Source organism: Conger conger, chromosome 13, assembly GCF_963514075.1.
Source record: "Conger conger chromosome 13, fConCon1.1, whole genome shotgun sequence".
NCBI lineage: Eukaryota > Metazoa > Chordata > Actinopteri > Anguilliformes > Congridae > Conger > Conger conger.
In genome coordinates this window covers 42,285,467-42,311,447 of record NC_083772.1, presented here as the reverse complement: position 1 = coordinate 42,311,447, position 25,981 = coordinate 42,285,467, and the positions used below count along the sequence as shown (strand labels likewise).

At 44.2% G+C, this 25,981-nt stretch overlaps 1 pseudogene; it reads left to right on the top strand.

The window, feature by feature from the left end:
* Positions 1–9,387: 9,387 nt before the first annotated feature.
* Positions 9,388–25,693, top strand: LOC133107578 (uncharacterized; annotated as a pseudogene).
* Positions 25,694–25,981: the final 288 nt, after the last annotated feature.

The following is a 25,981-nucleotide window of genomic DNA, read 5'->3' as shown; positions in this document are numbered from 1 at the left end:
ACGTGCATGTCAAAAAAGGTTGAAAATCCCTGCGACAAAAGATGGCGATGCAATATTACATTCAATGATAATGTGGTAAAATTGATCCAGTTCCAACAATTGGTGTCAATTGATTAATTCATCCTAAAACATGATCATTTTTTTATCTTTTTTTCATTTGAGATCGTTATCATACAAAAAATACAGAGTAAGAATGCACAGGTCCAATACAAAGTACAAATGCGGGTTCCAAAATTTTTGTATTTTTCCCCTTCAGAGTGCTGAAGTTGAACATTAAATGATGGTGTTTTAGCTGTTAGGACTGCTGGATTCAGGAATATAACACATTTTACATAGTTCTCATTTCCTCCACAAAGTCCATAATGATAAACTGGAAATTAAGGCAAGTCAGCTCTCTGACAGCTCTGTTCACACCCCACAGCCCCCTATTTTCTCCCTGAATCAACATGTTTCACACAGTTCCTTTATCTATAAGCGCTTCTACACACTGACCTGCAGGTGGCATTATATTACTGTGTATCGTTCAATTATTAGAATAATTATTGAAACTATGGTTTCTATCACTTTCATAATAATTTTACAGTGATAGACTTCTGCTAACTCACTTACATATCAAACAATTTACTGCTGCTATTATTTAACAATTGTGAGCACAATGTAGGATTAACTGCAGGTCTGGAGGGCCGGTGTGTATGAAGGATTTTTTCACCGAGTAACACGACCAGTTAACCAGGCTCAACTTGCTCAACAGCTAATTCGCCCTCTGCGCTTATGAATTCACTCGTGAATTAGACCACAATAAAATGCTACAAAACAAAAACATTAATCAGCTGCTGTTTATATCATGAAAGGTGGCAATGAATGGCAGGCAGCTGGCGAGCCCTGCACTGGGCAAACGCAAGCATGAGTGTGTCCTGTTCTGCCCAGTCCACACTGGGGTAATTGGTGTCTCCTCACCATAGTGCGGCCCTGTTCCCCTGACCGGAGGATACAGAACCATGGCGACCATAGCGGTTCCAGACGGCAGGAAAGAGGAGCATTCCCTGCCTGGGGTTTGTTTCTGTTTAGTTTTTCGTTTTGGGACATGGACCAATGTGCCACCCTTATATTTCTGTTTGTGTGTGAGTATGTGGACTCCTCCCTCCCCGGTGCGTCAATCTCCCTGGGGTGCAGTGTGTGGTGGGGGGTTGGGGTGCAGTGTGTGGTAGTGGCTTGAGGTGCAGTGTGTGGTAGTGGCTTGAGGTGCAGTGTGTGGTAGTGGGTTGAGGTGCAGTGTGTGGTTGTGGGTTGAGGTGCAGTGTGTGGTGGTGGGTTGGGGTGCAGTGTGTGGTAGTGGCTTGAGGTGCAGTGTGTGGTAGTGGCTTGAGGTGCAGTGTGTGGTAGTGGGTTGAGGTACAATGTGTGGTAGTGGGTTGAGGTGCAGTGTGTGGTGTTGGGTTGAGGTGCAGTGTGTGGTAGTGGGTTGAGGTGCAGTGTGGGGTGTTGGGTTGAGGTGCAGTGTGTGTAATGGGTTGAGGTGCAGTGTGTGGTGGTGGGTTGAGGCGCAGTGTGTGGTAGTGTGTGCATGTATGAACTGTTTTTATTAAAAATTGTCATAAAGACTCAGCTTACTTTATCCCTGTGTCCTGGCTGTTTGTGGTGGCTTGATTCCGGTACCTGAGGAGGGGGTGTGGGAGAAAAATATAATGTAGTACAATGTAACCGAGGATATATGTATCCAGATATGTACAATGCATATAGTTAGAAAACTGCTTAAAAGAATAAATTGTGCTTGTGACAGATAACCAGCAAAAATGTAAGGGAGGGGTGAGTGCTCGGCCACAGCTTCAGGAGATGAGGCAGAACACTCTCCCATCGTTGGGTGCGCTCAGGTGCTTGTTATGATAGAAAAGAATGAGGAGGAAGCGCACCCAAGGTCGGTTCCTCCTTAACCAGCTTAAGGAGGAAAGACGGAGGATAAATGTAAGCTTTGTAGTTACTGTAGCAGTGTGTTAATTGCAAAACAAATGTTTTATGACTTAAGGAGCAGATGTGGGCCCAGGAGTACAACGCGTGATGGAAAGGTACTGAAACACTGTATGAAGATGATTGGCTTTCACCGTAATGTATTCATGTGATAACTTAGGATATGTCATGGTATAAGAATAAACACCCTGTCTGCTAAAATCTCGAGTGTATTCTCACATTGGTGTGATGCATTCTCTGTGCTTTGTTATAGGGTTAATAAAGTTCGTATTATTGAAACTCTCCTTGCTGTGAAAGAACTGGGTCGTCTCTCCTGGGAATTTCCCCTACAACCTTGATAGCTGTGGAGTCTTTCTGGAATTCCATAACGGATGATGAATTGGTCCCATAGGCATTTGGCAACGGTCGGGGCCTTTTGGTTTGTGGGAATTTCGTAAAGTCTGTGATGACCAAGATGTCTTTGGTGTTGCTGGAGTCTGGCTCCAAGGTGAGGAAGTCCATGCACACAAGCTCAAGAGGTTGTGTGGCTCGGATGTTCACAAGTGGTGCAGCTTTCTCTGGTGGGACATTACGTAGTATACAGCGGTTGCAGGTTTTGATTTTAGCCTCCACCTCAGCTGACATTTTGGGCCAATAGAATCGCTTCCAAACAAGGTCAAGTGTTCGCTCCACACCCATGTGGCCCATGTCTTCATGAAGACTCTTCAAGACTAAGGGTCTCAGGTCTTCAGGCAGCACAAGCTGGGAGTGAGTTTGTGCACCCTCTTGTCGCTTTCGATACAAGACATCATCCAAGACTCTGAGAGATGGTGGAGGTTTTCTCCTGACTACATATGTTTAAGTACTTCACAAATGCAGGTATCAGCTCTTTGCTTGTTTCTCATTTCAGCTGGCGTGAGTAGGGGAATGACAGGTAAGCCACCGAGCTGATCCTCCTCTTCAAAGCTTTCGGGAATAGCCTTTGGATGGTGGGCAAGTGACACAACCAAGGTGGCGCTGGGCGATGTTTCCCCGGAATGATTATTGATCAGTTCATGTAATAAGTGCTTCTCACAGATGGCTTTGATGGTGCTTTCGTTCAGATCTGCATGTTCAGATTCCAACAAGTGTCTTTGTGTTAACTGTTGTATCCTCTCCAACTCTTTCTGTGATGATATGTCATCAGGTAATCTGCTGTGTGAACGTCTGGACAGCCCATCTGCGTACTGATTTTGTTTCTCAGCCCTGTATTGTAGCTGGAAGTCGAACGTTGACAGATCAGCTAAGCATCTGTAGCTTGCTGCATCAAGCTCAGCAGAGGTAAGGATGTATGTTAATGGGTTGCTATCAGTGACAGCAAGAAATGGGCTTCAATAGAGGTAATCCTGGAATTTTTCATTTACCGCCCATCTAAGGGCAAGGAACTCCAATTTGTGGGCAGGATATCTGGTTTCACATTTTGACAGACCACGGCTTGCATAAGCGACAACTCGCTTCTGTCCTTGTTGCTCTTGGTAGAGGGCAGCACCGAGACCTGAAGTACTTGCATCTGTATGTAAGATATATGGCAGTTTGGCGTCGACAAACCCAAGGATAGGGGCAGTTGTCAGTTTTTCAATTATGGTGTCAAAAGCTGTCTGGCAAGCCGGGGTCCATCTGTCACCGAAGGGATCTTTTGGATTGTGATATTTCTCAATGCTCGCTGTGGCATTAGTGCGTTTTCTCAGCGGTGGATATCCAGCAGTTGAGTGGCTTCACAATCTTTGAAAAATCTTTGACGAATCTACGGTAATAACTGCAGAATCCCAAGAAGGCTCTTAGCACTCGCATCAACCTTTCCTCATGCTCTTGCAGTGTTGAGGAGAAGACAATGAGGTCATCCAAGAAAACAAGGGCCTGCTTCAAGGTCAGCTCTCCTACACAGCACTCCATGAGCCTCTGGAATGTGCTAGGGGCATTTGTTAGCCCTTGAGGCATCCTGTTGAACTCAAAGAATCCTAATGGGCAGACCAATGCAGTTTTATGCTTGACCTTTTCCTCCATTTCAGTCTGGTAGAAACCAGATTTGAGATCTAGCACTGAGAACCATTTGGATCCAGTCAACGCCGAAAAGGATTCTTCCAGATTGGGTAAGGCATACGAATCCTTCAACGTTTGAAGGTTCAATTTCCTGTAATCTATGCAGAGTCTGACATCACCATTCTTCTTCCTGACGACTACAATCGGCGAGGAGAAAGGTGATTCAGATTCACGGATGACTTCTGCATCAAGAAGTTGCTGGATATGATTACGCACAGCTTCTATGTCCTGAGGGTGTATAGGTCTTGCCCTGTGTTTGAATGGTGTCTCGTCACTGAGGTTTATGTGGTGTTTTATTTTATCAGTGCGACCAAAGTCAACATCATGCTGTGCAAACACTTCTGGCATGGAGATCAATTTTTCCGTTATCCTCTCTTTCCACTCACTGGGTACTGGAGAGTTCCCAAAGTCAAACATGAGTTTCGATTTGTAGTCAGGTTTTGTTGAGGGGTCTGAGCCAAGAGATCTGAGGGACTGAACACTCTTGATGGCATGTATCTCTGCTATCACAGCTTTCTGGGACAGAGTGATATCATGGCCTGACTCGTTCTTAAGAATGACTGGAATGCGGAGAGGTAGCTTAGGTAGCAGATTTGCTTGGCCATCTGTGACCAGTATGCCACCTGGTAAGGAAGCTGACTTTGGTGACTCTACCGTCACCCACTTCCCAGTGTTTGTAGTTCTGCAGCTCACTGATCCTTCAAGGACTTTGATTTGACCAGCAGCAATAGTCTCAGAGTCTCTGCTGTGCAGTTTCACTTCTCCCATACCCCCATGTCTGACTCCAAGGGTTTTTAAGACAACTTTGTAGCCGTAAGGCAGTAACTGGTAGTTCTGAGGTGCAACGTCTACATACTGCTCATAAAGAACATCCAAAGCGTTGGTGCCTATCAACACTGATGACAGAGAGGAGCGCATATCAGGCACGATCAGGGCTTGTGTGGGCACCTCAATGTCTACCCCGAATGTGCTCTTAGAGAACTTGATGGTAGCTTCAACATAGCCAAGGTAAGGGACATCCTGACCATTAGCTCCCTCCACTTCAAGTAGGTTGTTCAATGAGTAGATAGGTAGATGAGACAGGTTCTCTTGGTAGAAGGAATTGGGGATTGTTGTGACTTGAGAGCCTGTATCTAATAAGCAGCTGCAACCTTTGTCACCTCTGGTCACTTGTGCAGTGCACCTAGCTCCAACTAGTCCTTTTGGCAGGGTTACTGACTGATCTTTGGTGTGAGAGGCTGAAAACATATGGGAGGTGTGCCACTTCTGTTTGGGACATTTTGTCTGTGTTCCAGTCCCTGCTTGCCCCTCAGCAGGAACTGACTCTAGTTTAAATAGTCAGGCTTTGAGGTGCCGTTTTCAGTATCCCATGCTTGCTGCTTTTCTCTTAGCAGCTTCCTTTTTGAAGCTACCAGAGAGGGGTTTGGTTCACTGTCACACTGGGGTTTGATATGTCCATCCTCTCCACATCTGAAGCAATACCAGGGTTTTGGTCTATTGCTTGTGTTGCTCTTTACATCTCGGCCACGAGACTGCAGCTTTTGTGATGTGTCAGCTGAAGACTCGCTGACTTGGGAGCTTCTAGTTTGGCAGCTGGTTTGGTTAGACTCTTTCTGTGTGATTCATGTGAGCTGGGATTGTAAATCAGCTATTTGTCTTTTTAGATTTTGGATTTCAGATTTGGAATCAGGAGTCGATTGTGATGGGGTGCATTCTTCACACTGCACGCAAATGCCTTGATAATGGGATGACACTTTCGGCTTTGAGGCATGGAGATACTGCTTCATGCGGGATGCTTCGGAGGTCTGCTTGTCTTCTGCTGTGCGGAGTAACAGGAGAAATTCTGCAAAGGTAGGTGGGTTCTGTTTTCTTTGTTCTAGCAGCAGTTCAGATATTAAGGTGTTGTCCCAGCAACAAACTGTCTTAAAAGTTGCCGGCAAAGGTCGCTTGTAGCCACGCCTGCCCTCCTGAAGGTGGTGTTCAGCATCACTTGCAGCCGTTGAAGGTAAGCTGAGGGTTTCTCACCATTATCCTGCATTGTGTTAAGGTATTTTGCAAAGAGGTCATCTCCAACTTCGACAGTACTAAAAGCGGAATCCAGGATCTCCAAATACACATTTAGAGGGGATTCAGGTGTCAGGTGCTTCACCATGTCAATAGCGGGAGACGAAAGGCTTTCAAGGAGTTTCCGTGACTTGTGTAGATCTGACTGTTTTGTGTCTTTAAGAAGAAGTTCCACATTAGAACGCCATGTCTCATAATCCACTTCATTGTTGGGTCAGGGGCAATGCCCAGAGAAGGGTCTGAGTCTAAGGGATGCATATACATGCATAGCAGAGTCTTCATTTCTTACTATGTGCTCGACTATTACTTTCTGTACTTCAGGTGGATTGACATCGAAAAGTTTTAGAGCAGGCTGTGTCTTCTCTTTGCAGGGTGCTGGTGGTGGAGACCAGTTACACTCTGGCTGAACATGTTGCTCTGGTATATCAGGTGAGTTCACTCCCACGTGTTTGTTTGGGGTTTCAGAGTTATCCAGGTCGACAGCTTCACTGACGGCGGAGAGTTCTCCTTTGAGGACAGTTGCAAGGTCCTCACCAGTCTGTTTTGCTATCTCCCTTACCTCGAAGAGGTAAGTCTGTGTAGCCGTTTTGCTAGCTACAGGTACGTAGGCACTGGCTAAGGCCCTAATGTGGTAACCGGTGTCAGTTTGAGTCTGAGTGTAAAGCTTGTATGGCAACAAAGGTGAGAGTGCCTGTACAGCTGTACCATATTCATACTCTACGATCATTTCTCTGTCTGGCTCAGAGGTGTCTCCTGGGATTGTTCTTTGAATGGCGCCGTATCGCTTAAGGAAGTCATATAGTTCCTCATCAGCTTCAGCGCCAATTATACCACTAACTATAACTGAGTTAGGGATTTTTACACTGCTCGTCTGAACTACTTCCATCTCTAGACACCATTCAAGGTCTCTGGTCTATATTGATCTGAACCACTCCTGGCTGGCTCGCCAAATTTATGCAGCACTTGTGACACTGTACAGACAGCTATAAGCCACTGGACCAGTTCTAGGCTCGAAGGAGTAGTTGAGTCAATAAAATAGTAGACCAGGGACTAGAGATTTGGAATGAACAAGCCGGCAGTTTACTAAACAACAGAACTGATAATACAATACACATATACAAAATATTCACAATAAGGCAGGTAAGTGACCCTTTCACCCTCCTTGTTTATCCCTTTCCTTACTTAGAATAGGTTATTTTAGGTTTTGTTCTCAAATTAGTTTTTATCAACTAGATAGTTTCTTAAGACCAGTCTATATTAATAGCCTACATTTAACAGGTTAAACCCATTTATTTTAGCTTTTTTCCCTTTCTGAGTTAACTCTTTTCTTGGTTTCAGGTGAACAGGTAAGTATCCTTTAAATACCCCTTTTTAGGTTAATTGACCATTTAAAGTATTATCTTCACAGGAGAAATACAATCAAAATCCACCATTCAACTCAAATGTCAATATAGTACAACATTGCTAATTTAACTCTCCAATGTAAATGCAATGTCACACTCAAGAACAATAATCCTTTTAGTTCAAGTTCAGTTCAGTATCTCAGTTCCATTTGTCCCACTCTGAGAATGAGAAAAATCCACAATTCTACTGCAACAGTGATTAGCAGTAGCCTATTTTGGTAGGTCAAACCGTATGCAGGTGATCCGGTCACTGAGATATCTTTTCAATCCTTGTAGGTAAGAATTCCTTGGGTGAGGCTCGCCATCTGGTGTCCTGTGCGTGCGTGTCTTCCACGGCCACACACTGAACGAATAATCTTAGAATCTAACTCCACGTTAAAGTTCAACTTCCTGGGAAACTCTCCCGGGGGGGAAAACTAGTAGTCTGTTTCAACGATCACCAACTTCGATTTTGTTGGGATAGACCCTCAATTTACATTACATTACATTAATGGCATTTGGCAGACACTCTTATCCAGAGCGACGTACAACAAAGTGCATACACATAACCAGGGATAAGTGCGCTGAAAGACCCTAGAGGGAAGTACAATTTCAACTGCTACCTGTACAACAACGATAAGGACCAGGGCCTATTTGAAATTTTTTATTTTTTTTTAACTAACAAATAAACAAACAAACAACAAAGCAAAACTGACCAAACTTAACGAGCCAAACACTGCTTACCTAGCCAACTAAAAATACCGATACACAAAGCAAGTCACAGAGACAACAATTAAGGTTCACAGGGAGGTAAGGAGGGATGGGGAGAGGTGCTGCTTGAAGAGGTGTGTCTTCAGCTTGCGCTTGAAGGTGGGGAGAGATTCTACAGTTCTGACCTCAACGGGGAGTTCGTTCCACCACCGTGGAGCCAGAACAGACAGTAGTCCTGAGCGTGAGGTGGAGGTTCGGAGAGGGGGAGGTGCCAAGCGGCCTGTGGAGGCTGAACGAAGAGGTCTGGCAGGGGTGTAGGGTCTGATGATTTTTTTGTAGATAAGCTGGGGAAGACCCTTTAACTGCTTGGAAGGCTAGCACCAATGTTTTGAATTTGATGCGAGCCATGACAGGCAGCCAGTGGGGAAGTAAGCAGGGGGGTGACGTGAGTATTTGGGAAGGTTGAAGACCAGACAAACTGCTGCATTCTGGATGAGTTGGAGGGGTCTGATGGCGGACGCTGGGAGGCCAGCCAAGAGGGAATTGCAGTAGTCCAGGCGGGACAGAACCATCGCTTGGACCAGGAGCTGGGTCGAGTAGGGGGTGAGAAAGGGGCGGATTCTCTGTATGTAAGAACCTGCAAGACCGGGTCACCGCCGCAATGTTCTCGGAAAGGGACAGTCTGCTGTCCATCACCACGCCGAGGTTCCGTGCACTGGGTGATGGCGTGAGTGTGGTATCCCCGAGGGAAATGGAGAGATCCAGATGGGGAGAGGTTTTAGCAGGGATGAATATCATTTCAGTCTTGCCTGGGTTGAGCTTTAGATGGTGGTTGTCCATCCAGCTCTGGATGTCCCTCAGGCAAGCAGAGATACGGGCTGCGTATCAGACGGTGGGAATGAGACGAAGAGTTGGGTATCGTCCGCGTAGCAGTGGTAGGATAGCCCATGCGCAGTGATCACAGGGCCAAGGGAGCGAGTGGAAAGAGAAAAAAGAAGCGGGCCTAGGACTGAGCCCTGGGGAACTCCTGTGGCGAGGGGCCGAGGTGTCGATACCGAACCAGCCCAGGCAACCTGGAAGGAGCGACCAGAGAGGTAGGACTCAATCCAGTCCAGGGCTGTGCCACAGATGCCCGTTGCTGACAGGGCAGACAGGAGGATGGAGTGATCCACACTGTCGAAGGCAGCAGAGAGATCTAGGAGAATGAGGACAGAGGAGAGGGAGGCTGCTCGTGAGGCATGGAGTGACTCACTGACGGAGAGGAGCGCAGTCTCTGTCGAGTGGCCCGATCTGAAGCCAGACTGATGGGGGTCTAGCAGGTTGTTGTTAGAAAAGAAAGAAGAAAGTTGAGTAGAAGCGGCTCGTTCTATAGTTTTAGAAAGGAAAGGTAAATCTCTAGTAAAGTGAGTAAATCTCTACTCTGCTCTTGCTCTTCAGCCTGGCCTCCATCCTGCTCCACACCTGCTGCAGCTATGAGCAGAACGAGGAAGTTACTCCCACTCTCTCTGTTACGCAATTTATGAGAAACAAAACAAAAGTGTCAGTCAGTGTGAGCGTCAGTCAGTGTGAGCAGTGAAATGGCTGAAGGTGGAATTTTACTGGATCATGAACAGTTCAGCTGTGTGATCTGTCTGGATTTGCTTAAAGATCCAGTGACTATTCCCTGTGGACACAGTTACTGTCGGGGCTGTGTTAAGGGCTGCTGGAATCAAGATGATCATACTGGTGTCTACAGCTGTCCCCAGTGCAGAACGACCTTCACTCCGAGGCCTGTTCTGAGCAGAAACACTATGCTGGCTGAAGTTGTTGAGAAACTGAAGAAGACAGGTCTCCAAGCTGCTCCTTCTGCTCTCTGTTACGCTGGACCTGGAGACGTGGTGTGTGATGTCTGCACTGGGAGAAAGTGCAAAGCCGTCAAGTCCTGTCTGCTTTGTTTAGCATCTTACTGTGAAACTCACCTCAAACTTCACAATGAGCTCAACTCAGGAAAAACACATAATATCATCAATGCTACTGGACATCTGCAGGACAATATTTGCCCTCAACATAAAAAACTGTTGGAGATTTACTGTCGTACCGATCAGCAGTGCATCTGTCTGCTGTGTGTGATCGATGAACACAGAGGCCATGATAGTGTCTCAGCTGCAGTAGAAAGGACTGAGAAACAGGTAAGAACTGGATCTCTTATGGCAGCTCTGATACTTGAATAATGGGAGAGGAACTGAGTAACAGTGGGATTGTTGTCTTTTGAAAAGTTACTGAAGTAACATTTATATTATGTAACAAAAACCAAGTGCACTGTATTATCTGCAATTTCTGTTTCATAAGATTTATTTGGTAAAATCTAACATACAGCACAGTTACAGTGCAGTCGGCAAGTATCTGGACACTTGTACAATTCATATTTTAATAGTTGTAACTTATTTGAATCTAGTTGTACATTTTGAGAGAGGATGATTGAAAATGGTTGCTCTGCCTAGCAATGAATTAAGTGGTTGAATTGATATTTGATACCTTTGTAAATAATTATCACATTAAATCCACTAAATATATTTTACATTGATAGTGAAATCTTTTAACTGTTCATGCATTTGTGTTCAGTATTCAGAGTGCTGAAGTTGAACATTAAACCAAGGTATTTTGGCTGTTAGAACTGCTGGATTGAGGAATCTCACATATTTCACATAGTTCTCATTTCCTCAACAAAGTCCCCAATGATAAAGTAGGAAATTAAGTCAAGGAAGCTCCCTCTGACAGCTCTGTTCACACCCCTCAGCTCAATCAACATGTTTGGAGCCGCGACTTCACACAGCTGCTTTATCTATAAGCCCTTCTGCACGTTGACCTGCAGGTGGCATTATATTACTGCATATCATTCAAGATCTCATAAATATTTAAACTATGCTTTCAATCACTTTCATTATTATTTTACCGTGAAAAACTTCTTCTACCTTACTTGCATGTCATACAATTTAGTGCCTATTCTTTGTTTTTTGTTTTAAACATGATGCCATTATTTAACAGTTGTGAACGCAATATACAATGATGTGAGAAATCTATCTATCTACAGAAGCAGCTGGGGGCGACACAGAGTGAATTCCAGCAGAGACTCCAGGAGAGAGAGAAGGAGCTGCAGGATCTGAGGCAGGCTGTGCAGTCAATCAAGGTGGGTACTGACCAGAGGAGAAGACAACAGCTGGCTGCTGGAAGAGCCATTTCAGGGCTCAGTCAGGGCTCTCCTCCAGTCAGCCAGTGAGGACCCCAGTGTTGGGCCACTTTCCAGCCCTGTGGGGCTCAATCCCACAGAGCCACACTGTGGGAAACAGGCTGTCTGGGGTCCCACTAAGAGTTGATAGGCCTAATTAAAATGTAAAGCCCTCCTCTCTCTGTGTCTCCTAACAGCGCTCTGCACAGACAGCAGTGGAGGACAGTGAGAGGATCTTTACTGAGATGATCCGCTCCATTGAGAGAAGGTGCTCTGAGGTGAAAGAGCTGATCAGAGATCAGGAGAAGGCTGAAGTGAGTCGGGCTGAAGGACTCCTGGAGCAACTGGAGCAGGAGATTGCTGAGCTGAGGAGGAGAGACGCTGAGCTGGAGCAGCTTTCACACACAGAGGATCACATCCATTTCCTCCAGGTACCATCACTGGCTCTCTGACAGTCTGCACTGTGTACACTGTACATACATGGTGATGTGTGTTCCTACAAAGATCTGTTCCAGGTATCGACAGAGGAATCTGTATGAACTCTGTTCTCTGTCTGGATGTCTGTCTGTCTGTATGTCTATTCCACAGAGTTGTCAGTCTCTCTGTGTCTCCCCTGAACCTGGAGACTTAACCAGCATCACTGTCAGTCCGCATCTCTCTTTTGAGGCTGTGAGGAAATCGGTCTCTGGACTCAAAGATCAACTTGAGGACGTCTGCAAGGTGGAACTGGCCAACATTGCTGAATCAGGTGGTTAAACATTTAAAGAGAAAAATATTTTTTTCCAGTTTGTATACCATACAAAAGTAATTGTCAGTTACGCTGTTAATACTCGGTAATATTTGAAATCCATCTCAGTCTAAACGTTCTCCTCCATCGTCTTCATCATTCTTAATTTCTGTGCTTTTCTCCCACTCTGTCTCTGCAGTGAAAGAAGCCCATACTGTAGAGCCCAGGACCAGAGAGGATTTCTTACAGTGTGAGTGCTCACTCTCAGCTGAGACACACACTCACACACACACACATACACACACATACGCTCATACAAGCACATATGAACACACATTATATTATATTATTGGCATTTGGCAGACGCTCTTATCCAGAGCTACGTACAGTTGATTAGACTAAGCAGGAGACAATCCTCCCCTGGAGCAATGCAGGGTTAAGGGCGGATCTTATTGTGGCTACACCGGGGATAGACCCACCGACCTTGCATGTCCCTGTCATTTACCTTAACCACTACGCTACAGGCCGCCTACACACACACATACTCACAACCACACACACACACATACTCACATCCACACACACACACATACTCACACGTACACACATACACACACACACATGCTCATACAAGCACACACTCACACATACACACATGTACACTCACACATTCTTTTTAGAAAGAAAGATTGTATTTTCATATTACTCTAAAATATGAATACAAAAATAGAAAATTACAAAAATTACACAAATATTGTTGAGGTCTCCTACTCAATCATTTTGTTTCTGTTTCTATGGAAACATTCAGAAATGCACATGCAAACAAATGTATGTAAAAATTTAAATCACGTCGTATAGTGTTGTTGAATGAATTACACCCAGACATTAGATGGACTTGTCCTCATATTAAATCTTAACCGTCTCCTCCATCAGATTCCTGTCAGCTCACATTGGACCCCAACACAGCAAATAAATGCCTCCATCTGTCTGAGGGGAACAGAGAGGTGACCTTTGCGAATGAGATCCAGTCATATCCTTATCATCCAGAGAGATTTGAGGGAAAAGCCCAAGTGTTGTGCAAAGAGGGTGTGTCTGGACGCTGTTACTGGGAGGCTGAGTGGAGTGGGATTGATACAGTGTCAATAGCAGTGTCATATAAACACATCAGCAGGAAAGGAAAGGGTGTGGACTGTGCACTGGGATGTAATCACAAGTCCTGGAGACTGGCCTGCTCTTCCTCCATGTACTCTTTCTGGCACAATAACAAGGACACTGAAATCCCTGTTTCACCCTCCAGAATCGGAGTGTACCTGGATCACAGGGCAGGAACTCTGTCCTTCTACAGTGTCTCTGACACCATGACCCTCCTGCACAGAGTCCAGACCACATTCACTCAGCCCCTCTATCCTGGGTTTTGGTTTTCTCATGGATCCTCTGTTAAACTGTGTGATCTCGCATGAGGGGGAGAAATTCTCAATCAGCAGTCATCAAATCAAAAAGGGAAATTCATACCAATACCATAAAAATAATGTAACAGGAATGTAATTTTATCATTGAAATTCATGAACTAAATAAAATGTAAGATCTTATATTCTTTCAGAAACATTCATTCTTTATCACAATGTTAAAAACAGAAGCATATTTTTCATTACCTGAATTTGTAACATGAAGAATTGATTAATTCCATTAATTTCACCTCTTTTTTGTTTGAATTTCTTTGATATTAGTTAGAATAGCACTGACTGGAGTTTTGCTTAATTTCTGTGATTTCTGCTGTGGAATGATTAACATAACTCAACATAACTATTTCCTTTTTGATCAGGATTGTAGTAAAATGTGACTCTTGACTCTTTTTAACTCAAACTGTGCAGTTGTGCATTACATTCATTTATGAAATAAAAGTCTTACAATCAGTGGCATGCTCTACGATGGATGGTTATGTTCTCAGACATGTGAAGATAAAATGTTTGATAATCCCTGAAATATAAAGGCTACATGAGCAACACACACACAATGCGGGAGTGTGCCTTCTACTAAAAGCACAAGCTCCATGCACTCTGTTGTTTTTGACTTCAGTCCTTTACATATTCCTGCAAGCACACCTTTTGAGATATTGGTGGTGTGCTGGTGTGTTTTAGATGTTGTTGCTTGGTTGTCCAGAAAACCTTCAGTCCTAGAGGGCCGGTGTGTATCCAGGATTAACTCCAGTCCTGGAGGGCGGGTGTGTTCCATGTTGTTGTTATGTTGCAGCAGGTGGATACACATCCTTACTCCTGCTCTTACCACAATGTAAAATCAATCATCAGTCATTTGACCACCAGCTCAAACATGGGTGTCAAAAAAGGTTGAAAATCCCTGCAACAAAAGATGGTGATGCAATATTGCATTCAATGATAATGTTGTAAAATCCTGTTCCAATAATTGGTGTCAATCGATTTATTTATCCTAAAACATTCATGATCTAAACATGAAATGTTGTGACAAGTAATCTGTTTCCATAAAACTATGATTGAGGAGTAATTTTACAGTTACTTATCATATTGAGTAGTTGGATACATTGGAAGTTAGATCATTGTAATGAATGAAAAGACAGTATTTTCAAATGTAAAGTGTGTATTTCATTTTGAAATGCTAATACTTTGAATGTTAAGTTGTGTCATTGTGAACAAGTGATTTGGTTCAGTGATCAAATCATTTTTGGTTTATGTATATTGTGTCCATGCAACTGAAAAAAGTGTAGAGTTTTGAAGAATGTTCTGAAATTAGTGAAATCTTTTAACTGTTCATGTATTTGTGTTCAGTAGTGCTGAAGTTGAACATTAAACGATGGTGTTTTAGCTGTTAGGACTGCTTGATTCGGGAATATAACATATTTTACAAAGTTCTCATTTCCTCACCAAAGTACACAATAATAAAGTAAGAAATTAAGGCAAGTCAGCTCTATGTGACAGCTCTGTTCACACCCCTCAGCCCCCTATTTTCTCCCTGAATGGGAATCAACATGTTTGGAGCCGCGACTTCACACGGTTCCTTTATCTATAAGCCCTTCTACACATTGACCTGCAGGTGGCATTATATGACTGCACATCATTCAAGATCGCTAAAATATTGAAACTATGCTTTCAATCACTTTCATTATTATTTTACAGTGAAAAACTTCTTCTACCTTACTTGCATGGCAAACAATTTAGTGCCTATTTTTTGTTTTTTGTTTTAAACCTAATACCATTATTTAACAATTGTGAACACAATGTAGGATTAACTGCAGTTCTGGAGGGCTGGTGTGTATACAGGATTAACTGCAGTTCTGGAGGGCCGGTGTGTATGCAGGATTTTTTTCCCCAGTTTACACCACCAGTTACCAAGGCTCATCTTTCTCAATAGCTAATTCACCCTACAAACCAGAACCATTTCACTCGTAAATTAGACCACAATAAAATGCTACAAAACAAAAACATTCATCAGCTGCTGTTTATGTCATGAAAGGTGGCTATGAATGGCAGGCAGCTGGCGAGCCCCGCTGGGCAAACGCAAGCGTGAGTGTGTCCTGCTCTGCCCAGTCCACACTGGGGTAATTGGTGCTGTGCCTTCTCCTCTCCACAGTGCGGCCCTGTTCCCCTGACCAGAGGATACAGAACCCCACAGCGTTCGACCATGGCGGTTCCAGACGGCAGGAAAGAGGAGCATTCCCTGCCTGGGGTTTCTTTCTGTTTAGATTTTCTTTTTGGGATGTGGACCCGTGTGCCATCCTTGTATTTTTGTTTGTGTGCACGTGTGTGAGTGTGTGGACTCCCCTCTCCCAGGTGCGTTGGTCCCCCTGGGGTGGTGGAGTGTGGGCAGGCTCAGGAGAGGGTCTGATTGTGAGCACAGAGAGGAGTGAGTGTGGAGCACGGGGGGTACTGACCAGTGTGGGGTAGTGGGTTGAGGTGCAGTGTGTGGTAGTGGGTTGAGGTGCAGTGTGTGGTAGTGGGTTGAGGTTCAGTGTGTGGTTGTGGGTTGAGGTGCAGTGTGTGGTAGTGGGTTGAGGTGCACTGCGTGGTAGTGGGTTGAGGTTCAGTGTGTGGTTGTGGGTTGAGGTTCAGTGTGTGGTTGTGGATTGAGGTTCAGTGTGTGGTAGTGGGTTGAGGTGCACTGTGTGGTAGTGGGTTGAGGTGTAGTGTGTGGTAGTGGGTTGAGGTTCAGTGTGTGGATGTGGATTGAGGTTCAGTGTGTGGTAGTGGGTTGAGGTGCAGTGTGTGGTGGTGGGTTGAGGTGCAGTGTGTGGTAGTGGGTTGAGGTGCAGTGTGTGGTAGTGGGTTGAGGTGCAGTGTGTGGTAGTGGGTTGAGGTGCAGTGTGTGGTAGTGGGTTGAGGTTCAGTGTGTGGTTGTGGGTTGAGGTGCAGTGTGTGGTGGTGGGTTGGGGTGCAGTGTGTGGTAGTGGGCTGAGGTGCAGTGTGTGGTAGTGGGTTGAGGTGCAGTGTGTGGTAGTGGATTGAGGTGCAGTGTGTGGTGGTGGGTTGAGGTGCAGTGTGTGGTAGTGGGTTGAGGTACAGTGTGTGGTAGTGGGTTGATGTGCAGTGTGTGGTGGTGGGTTGAGGTGCAGTGTGTGGTAATGGGTTGAGGTGCAGTGTGTGGTAGTGGGTTGAGGTGCAGTGTGTGGTGGTGGGTTGAGGTGCAGTGTGTGGGAGTGGGTTGAGGTACAGTGTGTGGTATGAGGTTGAGGTGCAGTTTGTAGTAGTGGGTTGAGGTGCAGTGTGTGGTGGTGGGTTGAGGTGCAGTGTGTGGGAGTGGGTTGAGGTGCAGTGTGTGGTAGTGGGTTGAGGTGCAGTTTGTGGTAGTGGGTTGAGGTGCAGTGTGTGGTAGTGGGTTGAGGTGCAGTGTGTGGTAGTGGGTTGAGGTGCAGTGTGTGGTAGTGGGTTGAGATGCAGTGTGTGGTAATGTGTGCATGTATGAACTGTTTTTATTAAAAATTGTCATAAAGACTCAGCTTACTTTATCCCTGTGTCCTGGTTGTTTGTGGTGGCTTGATTCCGGTACCTGAGGAGGGGGTGTGGGAGAAAAATATAATGTAGTACAATGTAACATAGGATATATGTATCCAGATATGTACAATGCATATAACTGCTTAAAAGAATAAATTGTGCTTGTGACAGATAACCAGAAAAAATGTAAGGGAGGGGTGAGTGCTCGGCCACAGCTTCAGGAGATGAGGCAGAACACTCTCCCATCGTTGGGTGCGCTCAGGTGCTTGTTATGACAGAAAAGAATGAGGAGAAAGCGAACCCAAGGTCAGTTCCTCCTTAACCAGCATAGGAGGAAAAACAGATGATAAATGTAAGCTTTGTAGTTACCGTAGCAGTGTGTCAATTGCAAAACAAATGTTATATGACTTAAAGAGCAGATGTAGGCCCAGGAGTACAACGCGTGATGGAAAAGTACTGAAACACTGTATGAAGATGATTGGCTTTCACCGTAATGTATTCATGTGATAACTTAGGATGTGTAATGGTATAAGGATAGACACCCTGTCTGCTAAAATCTAGAGTGTATTCTCACATTGGTGTGATGCATTCTCGGTGCTTTGTTATTGCGTTCTTTTAAACGGGAAAGGTTGTTTGCAAAACGTCATCTCGCCTGGGAATTTCCCCTACAACCTTGATCGCTGTGGAGTCTTTCTGGAATTCCATAATGGATGATGAATTGGTCCCATAGGCATTTGGCAACGGTCCGGGCCTTTTGGTTCGAGGTGGGAATGGCTACTGCATATTTTGTAAAGTGGTCTGTGATGACCAAGATGTCTTTGGTGTTGCTGGAGTCTGGCTCCAAGGTGAGGTGTTCGCTCTACATTTTCTTTTTAAGAAATGAGGAGCCGAAGTTGGTCTAAAATCCAGAAACAGATACGGCCCACCTTGCCCATCCCTGCATTAGACTAAATGCTGAACAACATTTCATGGACTATGACTTGAAAAATGCCCATATACCTGGAGACTTTGTGTGTGATGTCTGCACTGGGAGAAAGCGCAAAGCCGTCAAGTCCTGTCTGGTTTGTTTAGCATCTTACTGTGAAACTCACCTCAAACTTCACAATGAGCTCAACCCAGGAAACACACATAATATCATCAATGCTACTGGACATCTGCAGGACAATATTTGCCCTCAACATAAAAAACTGTTGGAGATTTACTGTCGTACCGATCAGCAGTGCATCTGTCTGCTGTGTGATCGATGAACACAAAGGCCATGATAGTGTCTCAGCTGTAGTAGAAAGGACTGAGAAACAGGTAAGAACTGGATCTCTTACAGCAGCTCTGATACTGGATATAATGGGAGAGGTACTGAGTAAATTGGGAACAGTGGGATTGTTGTCTTTTGAAAAGTTACTGAATATGTAACAAAAATCAAGTGCACTGTATTATCTGCAATTTCTGTTTCATAAGATTTATTTGGTTAAATCTAACATACAGCACAGTTACAGTGCAGTCGGCAAGTATCTGGACACTCGTACAATTCATATTTGAATAGTTGTAACTTATTTGAATCTAGTTGTACATTTTGATAGAGGTTGATTGAAAAGGGTTGCTCTGCCTAGCAATGAATGAAGTGGTTGAATTGATATGTGATACCTTTGCAAATAATTCTAACATTAAATCCACTAAATATATTTTACATTGACACTGAAATCTTTTAATTGTTCATGCATTTGTGTTCAGTATTCAGAGTGCTGAAGTTGAACATTAAACAAAGGTATTTTGGCTGTTAGAACTGCTGGATTGAGGAATCTCACATTTTCACATAGTTCTCATTTCCTCAACAAAGTTGACAATGATAAAGTAGGAAATTAAGTCAAGTCAGCTCTCTGTGGCAGCTCTGTTCACACCCCTCAGCCCCCTATTTTCTCCCTGAATGGGAATCAACATATTTGCAGCTGCGAATTCACAGTTTGCTTTATCTATAAGCCCTTCTACACACTGACCTGCAGGTGGCATTATATTACATTATATCTGCCAAATTATTAAAATTGTATGAATAATGTATGGTACATTCATTTAGGACCTTTCATTGAATTCTTTTTTAAATAATCTTATCTCTACAGAATGTTATAAAAGTGCCAAAGACTTTTGCACAGAACTGTAAATTATTGGGCTTTTTAAGAAATGAGGAGCCGAAGTTCGTCTAAAATCCAGAAACAGATACGGGCCGCCTTGCCCATCCCTGCATTAGACTAAATGCTGAACAACATTTCATGGACTATGACTTGAAAAATGCCCATATAACTCAGCTGTGGATAAATTGCTTGGTAAGTGAACAAACACTCATCACCCTGTCGCATGCAGGCCTGTGTTTGTGTGACATTTATGAGTAAATCTCTACTCTGCTCTTGCTCTTCAGCCTGGTCTCCATCCAGCTCCACACCTGCTGCAGCTATGAGCAGAACGAGGAAGTTACTCCCACTCTCTCTGTTACGCAATTTATGAGAAACAAACAAAAGTGTCAGTCAGTGTGAGCGTCAGTCAGTGTGAGCAGTGAAATGGCTGAAGGTGGAATTTTACTGGATCAGGACCAGTTCAGCTGTGTGATCTGTCTGGATTTGCTGAAAGATCCGGTGACTATTCCCTGTGGACACAGTTACTGTCGGGGCTGTATTAAGGGCTGCTGGAATCAAGATGATCATACTGGTGTCTACAGCTGTCCCCAGTGCAGAATGGCCTTCACTCCCAGGCCTGTTCTGAGCAGAAACACTATGCTGGCTGAAGTTCTGGAGAAACTGAAGAAGACAGGTCTCCAAGCTGCTCCTTCTGCTCTCTGTTACGCTGGACCTGGAGACGTGGTGTGTGATGTCTGCACTGGGAGAAAGCGCAAAGCCGTCAAGTCCTGTCTGGTTTGTTTAGCATCTTACTGTGAAACTCACCTCAAACTTCACAATCAGCTCAACCCAGGAAACACACATAATATCATCAATGCTACTGGACATCTGCAGGACAATATTTGCCCTCAACATAAAAAACTGTTGGAGATTTACTGTCGTACCGATCAGCAGTGCATCTGTCTGCTGTGTGTGATCGATGAACACAAAGGCCATGATAGTGTCTCAGCTGTAGTAGAAAGGACTGAGAAACAGGTAAGAACTGGATGATGAAGTGGTTGAATTGATATGTGATACCTTTGTAAATAATTCTAACATTAAATCCACTAAATATATTTTACATTGATAGTGAAATCTTTGAATTGTTCATGCATTTGTGTTCAGTATTCAGAGTGCTGAAGTTGACCATTAAACAAAGGTATTTTGGCTGTTAGAACTGCTGGATTGAGGAATCTCACATTTTCACATAGTTCTCATTTCCTCAACAAAGTTGACAATGATAAAGTAGGAAATTAAGTCAAGTCAGCTCTCTGTGACAGCTCTGTTCACACCCATCAGCCCCCTATTTTCTCCCTGAATGGGAATCAACATATTTGCAGCTGCGAATTCACAGTTTGCTTTATCTATAAGCCCTTCTACACACTGACCTGCAGATGGCATTATATTACTGCATATCATTCAAGATCACATAAATATTGAAACTATCAATCACAATCACTTTTATTATTATTTTACAGTGAAAAACTTCTTCTACCTTACTTGCATGTTAAACAATTTAGTGCCTATTCTTTGTTTTTTGTTTTAACCATGATGCCATTATTTAACAGTTGTGAACGCAATATACAATGATGTGAGAAATCAATCTATCCACAGAAGCAGCTGGGGGCGACACAGACTAAATTCCAGCAGAGACTCCAGGAGAGAGATAAGGAGCTGCAGGATCTGAGACAGGCTGTGCAGTCACTCAAGGTGGGTACTGACCAGCTGGCTGCTGGAAGAGCCATTTCAGGGCTCAGTCAGGGCTCTCCTCCAGTCAGCCAGTGAGGACCCCAGTGTTGGGCCACTTTCCAGCCCTGTGGGGCTCAATCCCACAGAGCCACACTGTAGGAAACAGGCTGTCTGGGGACCTATTAAGAGCTGAGTGAAAGGCCTAATTAAAATGTACAGCCCTCCTCTCTCTGTCTCCTAACAGCGCTCTGCACAGACAGCAGTGGAGGACAGTGAGAGGATCTTTACTGAGATGATCCGCTCTATTGAGAGAAGGTGCTCTGAGGTGAAAGAGCTGATCAGAGATCAGGAGAAGGCTGAAGTGAGTCGGGCTGAAGGACTCCTGGAGCGACTGGAGCAGGAGATTGCTGAGCTGAGGAGGAGAGACGCTGAGCTGGAGCAGCTTTCACACACAGAGGATCACATCCATTTCCTCCAGGTACCATCACTGGCTCTCTGACAGTCTGCACTGTGTACACTGTACATACCTGGTGATGTGTGTTCCTACTTTCCAAAGATCTGTTCCAGGCATCGACAAAGGAATCTGTATGAACTCTGTTCTCTGTCTGTATGTCTGTCTGTCTGTATGTCTATTCCACAGAGTTGTCAGTCTCTCTGTGTCTCCCCTGAACCTGGAGACTTACCCAGCATCACTGGCAGTCCACACGTCTCTTTTGAGGCTGTGAGGAAATCTGTCTCTGGACTGAAAGATCGATTTGAGGACGTCTGCAAGGTGGAACTGGCCAACATTGCTGAATCAGGTTGTTAAACATTTAAAGAGAAAAAAAATTTTTTCCGGTCTGTATTCCACACAAAAGTAATTGTCAGTTACGCTGTCAGCACTCGGTAATATTTGAAATCCATCTCAGTCTAAACATTATCCTCCATCCTCTTCATCATTCTTCATTTCTGTGCTTTTCTCCCACTCTGTCTCTGCAGTGAAAGAAGCCCATACTGTAGAGCCCAGGACCAGAGAGGATTTCTTACAGTGTGAGTGCTCACTCTCAGCTGAGACACACACTCACACACACACACACACATACACACACACACACACACACACACACACTCACACAAGCACAAATGAATACATACATACACACACACGCTCACACACATACACACACATGAACACCCTCACACACACGCATACACACATATGCTCACACAAGCACATATGAATACATACATACACACACACACGCTCACACACACACACATACACACACATGAACACACACGCTCACACCCACATATGCTCACACAAGCACATATGAATACATACATACACACACACACATGCTCACACCCACATATGCTCACACAAGCACATATGAATACATACATACACACACACATGCTCATGCAAGCAGGCAAGCACACACACACACACACACACACACACACACACACACACACACACACACACACACACACACACACACACACACACACACACACACACACACACACACACACACACACACACACACACACACACACATATAAACACAAATTACATTATATTATTAGCATTTGGCAGACACTCTTATCCAGAGCGACGTACAGTTGATTAGACTAAGCAGGAGACAATCCTCCCCTGGGGCAGTGCAGGGTTAAGGGCCTTGCTCAAGGGCCCAACGGCTGTGCGGATCTTATTGTGGCTACACCGGGATTAGAACCACTGACCTTACGTGTCCCAGTCATTTACCTTAACCACTACGCTACAGGCCGCCTACACACACTCACACACTCACACATACTCACATACACATACACACACACGCACACGCACACGCACACGCACACGCACACGCTCATGCACACACATACACATACACACACACACACACACGCACACGCACACGCACACACACACGCTCATGCACACACATACACATACACACACACACACACACACACGCACACGCACACGCTCATGCACACACACACACACACACATACACATACACACACACACACACACACACGCACACGCACACGCACACGCACACGCTCATGCACACACATACACATACACACACACACATACAGGTGAAACTCGAGTAATTAGAATATCATGCAAAAGCTCATTTATTTCAGTAATTCAACTAAAAAGGTGAAGCTAATATATCATATAGACTCATTACATGCAAAGTGAGATATTCCAAGCCTTTATTTCATATATTTTTGATGATTATGGCTTAAAGCTTATGAAAACCCCAAATTCAAAATCTCAGAAAATTTGAATATTGTGGAACGGTTCAATATTGTAGGCTCAAAATGTCACACTCTAATCAGCTAATTAATCCAAAACACCTGCAAAAGGTTCCTGAGCCTTTAAATAGTCTCTCAGTGTGGTTCAGTAGAATTCACAATCATGGGGAAGACTGCTGACCTGACTGTTGTGCAGAAAACCATCATCGACACCCTCCACAAGGAGGGAAAGCCTCAAAAGGTAATTGCAAGAGAAGTTGGATGTTCTCAAAGTGCTATATCAAAGCACATTAAGAGAAAGTTAAGTGGAAGGAAAAAGTGTGGAAGAAAAAGGTGCACAAGCAGCAGGGATGACCGCATCCTGGAGAGGATTGTCAGGAAAAGGCCATTCAAAAGTGTGGGAGAGCTTCACAAGGAGTGGACTGGGGCTGGAGTTGATGCATCAAGAGCCACCACACACAGACGGATCCTGGACATGGGCTTCATATGTCGTATTCCTCTTGTGAAGCCGCTCCTGAATAACAAACAACGCCAGAAGCATCTGTTGCTCAGTGGTCCAAAGTCCTCTTCTCTGATGAGAGCAAATTTTGCATCTCATTTGGAAACCAAGGTCCCAGAGTCTGGAGGAAGAATCCAAGATGCTTAAAGTCCAGTGTGAAGTTTCCACAGTCAGTGTTGATTTGGGGAGCCATGTCATCTGCTGGTGTTGGTCCACTGTGCTTTATTAAGTCCAGGGTCAACGCAACCGTCTACCAGGGAATTTTAGGAAATTTCATGGTTCTTTCAGCAGACAAGCTTTATGGAGACGGTGACTTTATTTTCCAGCAGGACTTAGCACCTGCCCACACTGCCAAAAGTACCAAAACCTGGTTCAATGACTATGGGATTACTGTGCTTGATTGGCCAGCAAACTCACCTGACCTGAACCCCATAGAGAATCTATGGGGCATTGCCAAGAGAAAGATGAGAGACATGAGACCGAACAATGCAAAAGAGCTGAAGGCTACTATTGAAGCATCCTGGTCTTCCATAACACCTCAGTAGTGCCACAGGCTGATCACATCCATGCCACTCCTCATTGAGGCAGTAATTCGTGCAAAAGGGGCCCAAACCAAGTACTGAGTACATATGCATGATTATACTTTTCAGAGGGCCAACATTTCTGTATTTAAAATCCTTTTTTGATTGATTTCATGTAATATTCTAATTTTCTGAGATTTTGAATTTGAGGTTTTCATAAGCTGTAAGCCATAATCATCAAAATTATAACAAATAAAGGCTTGAAATATCTTGCCTTTGCATGTAATTTGTCTCTGTAATATATTAGCTTCACCTTTAAAGTTGAGTTATTGAAATAAATGAACTTTTGCACGATATTCTAATTTTTTTATGTTTCACCTGTACTCACACGTGCACACGTACACACACACACATGCTCATGCAAGCACACACTCACACATACACACACAGACACACATGTTACATTGGGGGGCGGCTTGTAGCGTAGTGGTTAAGGTACATGACTGGGAGCCACAACGTCAGTGGTTCGAATCCCGGTCGAGCCACAATAAAAATGATCCGCACAGCCGTTGGGCCCTTGAGCAAGGCCCTTAACCCCACATTGCTCCCCGGGCGCTGCACTGTGGCTGCCCACTGCTCCTAGGTAACTAGGATGGGTCAAATGCAGAAGACAAATTAACCCACAGGGTTCAATAAAGGATATCTTATGTACACGCACACATTCTCTTTAGAAAGAAAGATTGTATTTTCATATTACTCTAAAATATTAATACAAAAATAGAAAATTACAAAAATTACAAAAATATTGTTGAGGTCTCCTACTCAATCATTTTGTTTCTGTTTCTATGGAAACATTCAAAAATACACATGCAAACAAATGTACGTAAAAATTTAAATCACGTCGTATAATGTTGTAGAATGAATTACACCCAGACATTAGATGGACTTGTCCTCATATTAAATCTTAACCGTCTCCTCCATCAGATTCCTGTCAGCTCACATTGGACCCCAACACAGTGAATAAATGCCTCCATCTGTCTGAGGGGAACAGAGAGGTGACCTATGTGAATGGGATCCAGTCATATCCTAATCATCCAGAGAGATTTGAGGGAAAAGCCCAAGTGCTGTGCAGAGAGGGTGTGTCTGGACGCTGTTACTGGGAGGCTGAGTGGAGTGGGAGTGGTCAGGTTGGTATAGCAGTGTCATATAAACAGATCAGCAGGAAAGGAAATGGTCTGGACTGTGCACTGGGATTTAATGACAAGTCCTGGAGACTGGCCTGCTCTCCCTCCAGATACTCTTTCTGGCACAATAAAAAGGACACTGAAATCCCTTTTCCACCCTCCTCCAGAATTGGAGTGTACCTGGATCACAGGGCAGGAACTCTGTCCTTCTACAGTGTCTCTGACACCATGACCCTCCTGCACAGAGTCCAGACCACATTCACTCAGCCCCTCTATCCTGGGTTTTGGTTTTCTTGTGGATCCTCTGTAAAACTGTGTGATCTGGTATGAGGGGGAGAAATTCATATTCAGCAGTCATCAAATCAAAAAGGGAAATTCATACCAATACCATAAAAATAATGTAACAGAAATGTAATTTTATCATTCAAATTCATGAACTAAATAAAATGTAAGATCTTATATTCTTTCAGAAACATTAATTCTTTATCACAATGTTAAAAACAGAAGCAGACATTCTTAGGAGTTTTCATGACCTGAATTTGTGACATGAATAATTGATTAATTCCATTAATTTTGTCTCTTTTTTCTGTGAATTTCTTTGATGATAGTTAGAATAGC